The sequence below is a fragment of the Delphinapterus leucas genome, chromosome 13 (assembly GCF_059928025.1).
Source record: "Delphinapterus leucas isolate spDelLeu-1000000601 "Yukka" chromosome 13, BTC_Dleu_Yukka2, whole genome shotgun sequence".
NCBI lineage: Eukaryota > Metazoa > Chordata > Mammalia > Artiodactyla > Monodontidae > Delphinapterus > Delphinapterus leucas.
The window spans coordinates 28,402,299-28,411,132 of NC_143141.1; positions in this window are offsets into that span (position 1 = coordinate 28,402,299).

Here is an 8,834-nt window from a genome sequence, read left to right on the forward strand (position 1 = left end):
CTGTGTAACCCCATTCCCAGGGTAACCAGAGTCCTGACCTCTAACACCCTTGACGAGTCAGCCTTGGTCTGGGCTTGCAGACCCATGGAAGCTTCCTCATCCCCTCCTTCAGACCCCAGTCTCTCCCTCGGCGTCTTTGTGAGAGGCACCCGGGGAAGTGGGACTGCTAGGCTGTACTGCTGCTAGAACTCCACCTGGGCTCCACCAGGCTCCAGCCCCCCGCCCTGTGCACCTCTCTGACCCTGAGGCACCTCAACTGGTAGGAGCGGCATCACCTTCCCTCCCGGGACATGTGACACTTAAGGGAGACACAGAAAGGACAAGCGTTTGGCTCCCTGGCTGGCAAAGAGCAGGTGCTCAATTGTCATAAGTGGCCGTATCAGTGAGGGTTCTCCAGACAAACAGAATCCGTAGGGTGTGTGTGTATATACACACACACGTACATATGTACACGCATACAAAAATATACAGCTGTGTATATATGCAGTACGCATACAGACATATACACATATAGTATATACAATACGCAAATACATATATACACACATATATATAAAATGCATAGTTTGTATATATACAGTATGTATACACACATATACACGTAATGTATACAATAGACACATACATATACACTATACATACACACATATGAAATGCATCGTTTGTGTATATACAGTATGTACACATACGTATAACATATGCAATATACACACCTAGGTACGTCTATATCATACATATATACACACATAGAAAGATATTTAGGTGTGTATATATACAGTATACATACATACACATATAATATATGCAATACATACGCGTACATACATATAGACACACATATACACCTACATAGAAAAGCATGTAGAATAAAAATATATATGTACTGCATATATAAATTCCTTGTATTCGTTCCTCCTTTACGCAAAGTGGACCAATTTCAGTGTTAATCTCTTCTGAAAAATACCTTCCCGGCCACATCTGGAATAATGTTTGTGGTTGCCGGGGCCCCACGCAGTGCGCACATGAGATTAACCATCCCCGTGGCGATGATGACACTTTATTTTCTCCCTTGACCATTGTCACTACTATTCCAATTAAAATAGCAGTGCTATGAGGGCAGGGCATTTCCTTTTTGGCCAGTACTGAGCGTCCGCGGTCTGGTGCCTAGCATAGGCTAAATACACGGCAATTTTGTGAACAGAAGCCGGGATTCCAGCTGTCATATTTAATAGGAATTATAGTCTTATTATTGGGGGGGAGGGGTTGTGTCACGGTACGTCGAGGTCGGGAGTCGAACTCGCCACCACTGGCCCTGAGAGGTTTGGCCGGGTCCCCACTTCGGGCCGGTGGGTGTGGCCAGGGGCAGCCGATGACGTGCGTACGTGCGTGCGTGGGAGCGTGCGTGCGTGGGAGCGTGCGTGCGTGGGAGCGTGCGTGCGTGAGAGCGTGCGAGTCCACGGGGCGGGCCGCGCGCGCCGGGAGTGTTTCAGCCCGGCCCCCGGCTCATTGTGGTCGCCTCACGCCGGCCCGAGTTCGCAGCAGCGCTGGAGGCCCCGGGCCTGTGAGCACAAAGAGGGAGCCGGGGGCCGGACGATAGTGTGGCGGCGGCAGCTGGGGCCCAGGCCAGGCCCCCTCCCCTCAGCCTCCCGCCTGCCCGTCTGCCCCGCCCCCGGCGGTGGCGCCGCGCCCCTCCCCCAACCGCCAGACTAGCGCGGTGCGGGTGCCGCGCGCGAAGGAATGGGGGAGAAGCTGGAGCTGAGGCTGGAGTCGCTCTTGGGGACCGAGCCCGCCGTCTACCCGTGGCCGCTGCCGGTCTACGTAAGTGCCGCCCGTCCCCTCCTCCCGGACCCCCGCTCCTGTTCCCCCACGGCGCGCGCTGAGCCCACCGAGAAACGGAGCGACTCGAGTCGCTAGACCCTCTTTGGAGCCCCCCTTCCCGCCCCGCCGTGGTTCTCCGCGGCAGTTTCCAGCCCCCGCGCGCAGGGTGGGCAGAGGGGAGCCGGCGCCGGCCGGGGGCGCCGACTCGGCCGCGGGGACCCCGCGCTTCCGAGGGGCGCCTGAGCCGGTCTGCGGTTGGCTCTGCAGGGCTGGGGACCCCGGTCCCCCCGGGCCTGGACTGCCGGCGGGCTTGCCCTTCTGTACTTTAGGATCTGACACGTAGGGTTTCTTTTTCCTGGTAGTTTATTCTTAGCTCTGTCAACGTACTTAGTTTTTAAAATTTGTTTTTATTTTTCAGGGCACCCTTTCCTCCCTCTCTCCAGTTTTTTTGTGTTTCTCTTTTGTTTTGTTTTAGTGAGGCATTTTGTCCCTCTGATCTTGAGTGGGTGGGCTGGCAGGACACTTGGAGAGGAGGCGTTCTGTCCCCTGATCTTGAGTGGCCTTTGGAAAATGACGGGCCAGACGGAAATTAAATTTAATTGATATATAATATTGTATCCGTCCAAGGTGTACAATGTGATGATTAATATATATAGTGTGTGTGTGAAATGATTACCACAATAAGTTTAGTTAACCTTAATTCACATAATTACATATGTTATCTTTGTGATGAGAACTTTCAAGATCTACTCTCTTAGCAACTTTCAAACATAAAATACGGTATTGTTAACTGTAGTGACCGAGCTGTACATTACATCACCATTACTCACTTGTCTTATAACTAGAAGTTTTTACCTTTTGATCATCTTCCCTCATTTTCGTCACCTCCAGCCCCCAGCTCTGGCAACCGTCATTCCATTCTTTCTATCATGAGTTCAGTATTTTAGATTTCACATATGAGATCATAAAGTATTTATCTTTCTCTGTCTGACATTTCATTTAGCATAATGCCCCCCAAACCCACCCATGTGGTCACAAATAGCCAGATTTCCTTCTTTATCATGGCTGAATAATAGTAGGTTGTATGCACCCCATTTTCTTCATCCATTCATCCACAAGAAAACACTGAGGTTGTTTCCATGTCTTGGCTACTGTATTGGGTTGGCCAGAAAGTTCATACAGTTAATGAATACACTGTTCAATCAAACTTGGTGAAAATGAGTCTTTTATTTTTACTTAAAATAAATCTTTGACAAAGCCAGCTAGGCATCCCTTTGAGTAACGACTTATATCACATTGAAATATTTTAAACATATGAACAGTAATAGCTGAAATGACAAATGTTACTAATATTGACACAATTTATCAAGGAGAATATGTTAGAATATGTCAAAATGCAGGTGGACAGTGAAAGAACAACTATAACTTTTAACTAAATATTGTCTTGATATTTAGACTATGGGTTAAAATCATGATAACAGGTTTCATCCGTTTCAAGAAAGCAGAATATTTGCAGATCACTTAACATTTACTAGGTATGTTCTCAGTCTGGAAGGATGTATTTCACTTACATGTGTCATTTAATTTAACCACATCCCTCTGTAATAGATAGTGGTATCCCTATTTGCAGATAGGAGACAGGCTCAGAAAGATTAAGAATGTTACCTAATTCTAGTAAGTAGCCAAACCTAAACTGATCTAATTCCAGGGCAAAGCTCTTTCTGGCACATCAGTGTGGGTCTTTATCTCTTTGAGAATTGTTGAACATTAAAAGCCTTCTTCCAGGTAAATGCATAAAGAAACAACATGAGCAATGATATAACAATACAAGTCTCACTAAATAATTGGTGTGTTTGGCCTTGCTTTTGCTGATAGATCTTTTGCAAAATTGCTTTTCTCTGAGATATTTAAAGTGGACTTTAACTATTTTCTTGGAAGACTTTCCTAAATTATACCTATCAGAAAGCTGCTTTGCTTTAAGGCCGAAGAAAAATGAAAGCTTACTTAACTACACTTAGGTGCCAGGGTCATACTATGAGCTCTACACCTGCCAGGATTCACGCTAAGATAGATAGGGTGGCTCAGCAAACTGTCCATAGTCCTGTGATTTCTTTCTGATATTCTGAAGTAGAAATAATTTCATAACTGTTCACAAAAGAGAGAAACACTGTTTCTTGGTCCTCAATATCATACCGCTGTAGGCTAATTCTTTCTCTCTTCTGTTGCCCCTTAGTATAGAGAGTGTGTTTTGGGAACCCTCCTTCACGATCTTCTCCATTCCAAGAGCATCTTACATAAATCCAGGACTTCTCAAGCAGCCAGTTTTGCCAGATGGTCTTAGGGTTGGTTGTACCCATATATGTATAATCTGAACTTCTCAAGTAAGGTCCTTAGAGAGCATAATGGCTAAGAGAATTGGTGCTGATACCAGACCTGAGTCCAAATACTGCCTATGCCCCTAACTAGCTGTGTAACCTTGGAGAAGTGACTTCAGCCCCTTAAAGGGATTAGATTTCTCACCTGGAAAATGGTATAATAAATGCATCTACCTCATATGGTTAGTGTGTAAATTAATGTAACTTGAGATGGTGCATGTTAAGCATTAGCACAGTGCCTGTCTCTTGTTAGTAATACCTGCTTTTCTTATTAATTATTCTCTTTATATTGCCAGTTCCAGCTGGGTGCCTAACATATAATAGTTGTTCAGCAAATAGTTACTGGATTGAACCAGCTCTGAAATTGAAGCATTGGGTCAACAGCAAAGTAGTCACCCCACCATCATTTCTCCCAGAGAAAGGGAGAATAGATGGAAGCCAGCCATCATACTTTCTTTTCTTATTCTAAACTTCCCATCCAGCCCCAGCAATAAAATAATCTTCCTGGACCCTAACAATTTCAAGAATTTTTCAAATCACACTATTTGAAAATAGCTGGGTTGCCCTAATCTAATATGTCCCAGGACCCCAAGGTCACCAAGCTTCTATTAATGAAGTCTAGTTAAGATAAATGATAACAGTTAGTAAACCAACTGCTTATGAGCTCATTGGGCTTTTTAAAATTTACTATCTGCGCTTCATAGAGACACAGGTATTTTGCTTTTGTAGGACATTCAACAGTCAAAGTAGTCTTTTAAAAAGCACAAATCAGACGCTGTTATTGCACTGCTTCTAACCTCTAAAGGCTATCTATTGTAAAGAGATGAAATTTTCAACTACTTAGCCAGGCTCACAGAGACCATGTGCTCTGGTCACTTACTACATCTTTCCCTGACCTTCATGGGGCTCGAGGCACAGTTGTCCTTTTCAGTCCCTCAGATGCAACAAGCTCTACTTCTTGCTCTCCCAGCTTTAGATTGGCTAATCCATCTACCCAGACCAATTTCCCTCTTATCGTTAAGGCCTCGGTTCAAACGCCACCACTACTATCTTGACCAAAGAGACCTGCCTCCTCAGTGCCTCTCCATCCCTTTGTCCAGTCGTATTTCTGTCACTGTACAACATTTATTTACATGTTTACTCTGTCTTCCTCCACCACTGGACATTTGCTTAAGAGCAGGGACTTTGTAATTTTTTGCTTCCAAGGCTTGCAGCAGACACTGGCACATAGGTGTGTAGGAAATGTGTGTCTAATAAAGAATAAATATGTGGATGAAAAAAAAAACTGAAACACTAACACAAGATTATTCTTCTTTCAAAAGAATAATGAAAAATAATTTCATTCAATAAGAGTCATTCTTAGTTACTGATACATGACTTAGTAGATCCCATTCAATTTAAAATGTCCCCTTTTTTTCTGATACTTTCACAAGTCATTAATTAAATGTTGCTCACTTTTAAGGCCAATCGGTGAGACATTATTTAACTTGTCTCCTCTAAAGTTCCAGCATTAACTCAGGCGGGGGCTTCACCAAGTACTGATCATGTGACCTTGGCCTCTCATTGCCTCAGTTTTCTCATTTGTAACATGGGTATAATAATCGGCTTATTTCATACGCCTATGAGGAGGAAAACTTCATATGTGTGTGTGTGTGTGTGTGTGTGTGTGTGTGTGTGTGTGTCTATATATATGTATTTAAACAGTGTCTTAGAATAGTGTCTGGCACATGATAAGCATTATAGAAGTATTGACTGCTGCTACTAGTACTGTTATTATGAGAACTAACTGTTGAGAATAATCCTTCATATAGGGGTTTATTCCACTGAAGATAAAGGAAACTCATAGAATGTTAGAGATCAGATTAAACACGGAAAGCCAGTAAAATATACCAGGACAGAAGATGATGAGAGTGTGAAAGGATAGAGGAAAAAGAATGGTTTTTGTTTTTCTTTTTCTTTTTTAAAGAAGGAAAGAGCCTAGAAATAGGACAAAAACTATTCATTGGCTATACTGACATGGAGATCGCTGGTGACCTTCATAAGTAAAATTTCAGGACAGTGGGCAGAGAGATTACGGTGAGGGAAGTCAGATGGATGTAAATTATAGAGTAAATGGGACGTGAGGAAATGGAAACAATATATGATGATAACAATTTTGAAAAGTTCAGACATGAATTGGCTAAAGAAGATATGCAGGGATTAGAGGAGGAGGGAGGCTTTCGTGTTACACGTATAGTTTTTAACATTTTAAGTTGGAGTTACTAGTCTAGAATGACTAGAGGTTGAATTTTGGCAAGAATCATTCATAAGGAGTAGATGGGTTGTAGAAAATGCAGTGCTGTGAAGTACTTGAGAAGATGAGAGAAAATGAAATGCTATCTCTAGTGCACGTGGCTTTTGAACTTGAACTCCTGTAGTGCAAGGGAATACAAAGATCAATGCAAATGCTAATGAATTAACGGATTTGGCAGTGGACTATTTACTGACTTCTGTGTTCCTAATGAGTTAGGAAGCGCCTCACCAGCTCAGAGTGAAGGAAGTAGAGAGGATGGAGGGAAATTTGAGGAGGGTAGGGAAAGCTTCTAAGAAAATAGTCCTTAAGGAGAATTAGAAAGAACTTACTGTAAGTCAGAGCAATATTTCCAGTCTTGAAAATCCATTTGAAGTTGGTGTTTATTAATTTATTGGAATACCAATTTTCCCTGCCACATGATGTTTCTCCAGCTACCTGGATATAAGTTACACAGAGGCAGAAAAGAATGAGAGATAACAATCGAGGGAAAATACAATTAGTATTTTTTTTTTACCTTTTTCCACTTCCCCGCTCCAACTCTGGGGAGCCTTCATGGACATGGCTGCCCTCGCAGCCTCCAGCAGCACCCTGTTATCAAAGAATTCAAAGAAATGGAACATAGGTTTCCAACTTAATAATTCAGCAAAATCAAAAATTGTATATAATGTTTTCTGTTGGCAAAGATTTTTGCAATATAATTTGGTTCCATCTTTTGACAAGTAATTTGGCAATGTCTAGCAAGATAAAAATGTTAATAGCTTTTTACACATTAATTCTAATTCTGGAAGCTTATGCCGATAAATAATTTATAATCCAGAAAATTATTATATAAAGATGCTCATTGTCATGTCATTTGTAATAACAAAACATTGGAAACACCTTTAATTGTTAAGAATAGGAAAACAGTTTAGGAAATTATATCCACTTAGTAGAAAGTGACACAGTTACTATATTATAATTACAAGATGATGGAGCAAAATAAAATAATGCTTAATAAAGAAAGAATGAAGAAAGCTGACCTAAAATTGTGTCTTCCTTATGACAGTAATTATGTAAACATATCAATATTTATTAAAACTTAAAACCAAGATAAAGTTTTAAAAGCTCTGTACCAGTAATGGGGATTTTATGTTCATTTCAAAATATTTTTTGACACAACTCTTAGAATTTTGTTTTGTCTACTCCTTTTCTTAAGAATTTCTGATTATTACCTCACTTTTCATTTCATAGTTTCAAATAAAGCCAGCAATTTTATCATCAGAGAAGATTAGACTTATTTGACAGTTCATAATTCCAAGTTTTTTGGTATAAAAAGACCATATACAGTTGTAGGTGCTTTCAAAATAAAATTCCGAGAATTTTTTTTTTTTGCTTAGTCTTTCCTAGTAGGAGATGAAGCAAACTACCTAAAATTGCTAGCCATTCTTTTTTCATTTTTCTCATTTTATTGATTTATCTTGCCCTTCACAGAAATGATAAGAAATGAGTCTGCAGTTGCATCTGCCAATTTCTTAAATCCTCTATTATCCACATTATGAAATCATACTAGTATGAATGCTTCCAGTATTTTCAGAACTCTTTAGTTAGTATACTTTAGCATTCTGTATGAAGTATCTTATGTAAGTGTAAAATTTAGACTCAACTTCTGGAAGCTTTTGATTTCTTAGTTCAAAAGTGAGAGATCCTTAGTTCAGCCATATGATTAACAATTACTTGTATAGTAAGAAGCTCCTAAATTAGTGTTTTATGGGTACCTGGCAGTTTTCTTGCCATTTCTCAGAAGTTCTCTATTAAACACATTCTCTCTCTTTCTCTCTCTCTATCTCTCTGTCTCTCTCTGTCTCTCTCTCTCTCTGTCTCTCTCTCTCTCTCTCTCTGTCTCTCTCTCTCTCTCTCACACACACACACACACACACACACATTGTGATTAAAAGCACAGATTTTGGCATTATGAAATCTAAGGTTCAATTTCCAGTTGTGTAGTTTCTGGGCCACTTCACTTTAGGCAAGTAACCTAATGTCTCTGAACCTTGTTATTTTCATCTGTAAAATAGAAATTGCAATTATATCAGACAATCCTCAAAACATCCGTAATGATTTTAGAGTTTCAGAGTCAGGTAAAAGCAGGCACTCAGTAAATGGCTAGTGCTTTTATTACTTTATTATTATTTAGGTCTTGGTTTTCCTTGAGTGTGTGAGTCCCCATAATGAAATGTAATTTCCAGTAGATTGAGTAACACCTGTTTTCACCAAAAATTTTAACTGAGTTCATTACTTTCTGTGCAACCCAGATTAGTTTTCTGCCTCCTTTTCTGTGCCGTATGTAGGTGTTCAGTAGATTTATTTAA